General features: G+C 35.8%; 1 pseudogene; it reads right to left on the bottom strand.

Annotated features, from left to right (window-relative positions):
• Positions 1–1,008: 1,008 nt before the first annotated feature.
• LOC136136662 (WW domain-binding protein 4 pseudogene) lies at positions 1,009–2,125 on the bottom strand (annotated as a pseudogene).
• Between the last annotated feature and the right edge of the window lie 1,697 nt (positions 2,126–3,822).

Genomic DNA, 3,822 nt, shown 5'->3' with positions numbered 1-3,822 from the left:
TGTGTGTGTGTGTGTGTGTGTTCCCAAAATGTTTTCCTCAGCTCTGGAAGTTAGTCATATATAGCTTGCTTGATTATTCATTCCCATTCTTTTTTCTTTCTATATGCTGTTTAATGGTTGTTGGCTTGCCTAGATTGGACAAGCACATATTTTATCTATTCTCTCTATATTTTATCTTTTCACTTTCCCATAGTTTTAATACAGTTGATCTTCACAAATTTAGTTTCTAGAAATATACATTTCATTCTTGAATTACTATTGAGTTATGACATTTCTCAATCATACTTTTGACTTCCAAGAACTCTTCTTGCAGCGACATTGCCTTTCTATCTTTGTAACTTGCTCTTGTTTTTACCACTGCAGTTCTCTTGGATCTGAGAATACTAATTAGATACTTTTAAAATTCTCTCTTATTTTTTCAGTAGCTCTGTTTTCTTTGGATTTTCTCTCGTTTTAGAGTATGAAATTATCATTTCTGGCAGCTATTTTCCTCACGTGCCCAGGGTTGTATAACGATTGTTCATATTTTTTAAAAAAGTGAAAGGGTAGCTGCTAGTTTTGGTTGTTGATGTTGGTTCCTCCAGGGTTTCTGTGGCCCAGTGATGATTTCTCCTGCAGGTGGCCACAAATCTCCACTTCCTTAGTGCGCTGTCTGTATTTGACTGAAGCCTGACATGGTGGTGATGGCAACAGCTCAGGGAAGAGGATTCAGCACCCAACTATTCTGCATTCAAACGTTTTATGGAGTCCCTGGAGAACTGATTTCTTTTACCCCTAGAAGTTCAGTTAATTGACTATGCACTATTTACTGATTGACTTAATTCCCTAGCTATTTGGGGTTTATTTCCACATAAAAAAAAAAAGATTTATTTTAAATTCACATAAAATACATTTAGAATAAGTCTAAACTTTTAGCATTTAAGTACTGTAAAACAAACACAGAGGAGCTTATAGGATGTATAGTCTCCATTCTGTCCAAAAAGCCGGTACAAAAAGCTTTTTTTATAGTTATTGATCATCACCTCGTTGCCTTAAATTTCTAGATTTTCCATTTTGAATTCTTCTCTTTTTGAAGACTGGAGCCACTCCATCTGCCACAACTCCAAGAAAAGTGTCTGTTTTTTCTTTAAAAACCACTTTGGGTTCCCCACCAGCATCAGCCTCTGAAGTTGGTACATATTCATTTTCAGTGCTTGGAGGTTCCAAATCTACCTCCTCATGGGACTCAACTTATTTAATTTCTTGCCTTTCTCCATATGGGTTTGATTTTTCATGAGCTTTGGGTTTTTCTTCATTTGGACCCGATGAATTCTTACCTTGGGTATTTTTTTCTTTCTGTGTTTCTGCTTCAGTTCCTTTATCACTATTTTTATTTTTTTCCTTAAACTTTATTTTTAGCTTTTGTGTTTCTGTAGAGACTTCTCATTTTTTCCCCCTTTGTCTGCTTCCTGTTCCCCATCAGAATCACTATGTGAATCTGATGATTTGGACTCTTCTAGGGTGCCAAGTGACTTCTCATTGACTTTACTAAAAAGCAGATCGCCAGAGTGTGGAATGAAATCATCAGGTTTTTCCCATCTGGATTGCCCTGTTTCTGTATTATAATAATAGGTATAACCATCTTTGCTTAAACCTTTTACCCAAACAGTCTTCACTTTCGTCTTTTTTAAGTTTCCTTGAAATCCTTCAGGTTTCTCCCACTGAGGTGCTCCTGTGATAAGATCATAATAGTAATGGTAACCCTCAGAGGTTATGCCTTCTACCCATCTGCCCCCTTGCAGGGCCCCTTTTCTTGCTGCTGATTTGATGCAGAGGTGGGTGGGATAGTGCTGGTTACTGGTGATATGCTTGGCTCTGAAATTTCTGACTCTAAGCCAAGCCTTTTCACATGCTCTTGGTATGCTTTCAGGGCAGCTGCCTCCATTGCAGCAAACTCCTTTGATGCCTTTTCTTCTTCCTTTGCCTTATCCAGGCTTTTCTGTTTAATCTCACTGATCCTCTTTGCCACATTTTCCTTATGATTCTTTCCTCTTGCATGAAATTCAATGCTAGGCCTATTGTCCACTCTCCAGCACTTGTAGTAATCACAGAATTTCTTTGGTTGTGACTTCCAGTAGTTTTCCATGACTGGACCAGCCGCTCCGCGGGTTGCCCCCAGGCCCAGCTGAGGCATGCGTTCCCCACTCGGGGCAAGTTGACGCCCAGCTCACCCAGAGCTCAGACACCTCCCTTCTTCCCTGGGTAGCTATTTGTAATGAAAAGGTAACTATGTACTGAATTCATATAAATATAAATTATAAATAGAAATTCTAATAAATAAGAAAACTTGTATCTCTTCAGAGTCATGATCCATTGAAGCTTTAGTAGTATCTTTGCATGAGTAACCTATTCTTTTAATCGTTGAAATTTCAAGTCCCTTCTGCTTACATCTTTTTAAGTATCTTAGCTATTCAGCAATTTACAATTTCATTGAATTTGCAGTCTAACAATAGGATATCAAATTAATCTCCACTGACATTTATTTGAAATTCCTTTAAACTACTTAATTGAAGAATTAGAAACTTTTCTTTCTACCTGTTCAGGTACATATTTCTATGTCTCTTCAATCAAGACTCACATGTGATGCACATTTCTTTTTAAAATATCCCTAGGAATTTTATATTTTGTGTGTATTTTTAAAGTGATGTTTTTCCCATTATACATTGTAACTGGTTAAACATTTCCTGTTTCATATAATCATTTGCAGGTGTTCATCATACACAGTTTTTCCTTAATTCTATTAGACTTTCAGGTAACTTTATTGTATTTTCTCACTTAAATAAGATGTATTTCAAACACAAAATAATATAATAAAGATTTGTACCCATCTCTTAAAATGATATTTAGTTATATTTATTTTTGGTATATAAAAGTTATATAAACATAACTAAAAAAAGTTAAAACCCCATCCATAGACACCCTCACAGAAGCACTCAGAATAATGTTTGATTAAATGTCTGAGTATCCCATGGCCCAGTCAAGTCGAGCTATATATTAACCAACACATAGAATCTATTTTTTCCTGTTTTGTGTTTATCATCATATCTCATATAGACATCCACTTAACATCCTCCAGTAGTATGTCATGATTACTATTTGCTAATTGGAAAAAATTATAAAATATTACTTCAGAAGAAAATATTAAAGACAAAGTATCAACTTCTACTTCTTGGGTTCTTTTTATGTGGCATTTGCACTTAATTTTAGTGGTAGAAAACCTTATCAGGGACATTCTGGTCCATAATTTAGAGCCTATCAAAAGATGTATTTCCTGTGAATAAGCCTCAGCTCACAAGGAAGACTGGGTGCATTTGGATTACAACACAGAAAGTGGATGCAGGCAGGTGTGGATTTGACTCCTGACTCAACGTCCACTTTAGCCAATCATCCTTGGGCCTCAGAGAGACTCAATAAATGTTTTTTTTTTTGATGGATAAATGAATCGATATAATTTAGCTTTCTATTTTAAATTACGTTGAAAGTGTTGCAAAGATTAAATAAACTTAAATGTGAATGTACAGAGACCCTGGCAGACAGTAATGGCTCAATAAATGGTAATAATAATTGTTGTTAGGGTGGTGGTAGCTTTTACTACTCTGAAGCTAACTTTGGCCATTCGACCTTAAGCAGTAGACTAGAATATCTGTGCTAACATGAATGCCTGAGGATACTGAAAGCCTTATTCAGGTGAATTTTAAAAGTACACCTGTAATGTATTCCTATCAAGAGGTGTCATATATTTGAGCACTTAAGAATTTTTTGTGATAATGGTAAAAAGACAAG

Source organism: Phocoena phocoena, chromosome 16, assembly GCF_963924675.1.
Source record: "Phocoena phocoena chromosome 16, mPhoPho1.1, whole genome shotgun sequence".
NCBI lineage: Eukaryota > Metazoa > Chordata > Mammalia > Artiodactyla > Phocoenidae > Phocoena > Phocoena phocoena.
Note: the sequence above shows the minus strand (reverse complement) of the source record. Positions and strands in the feature narration are given on the sequence as shown.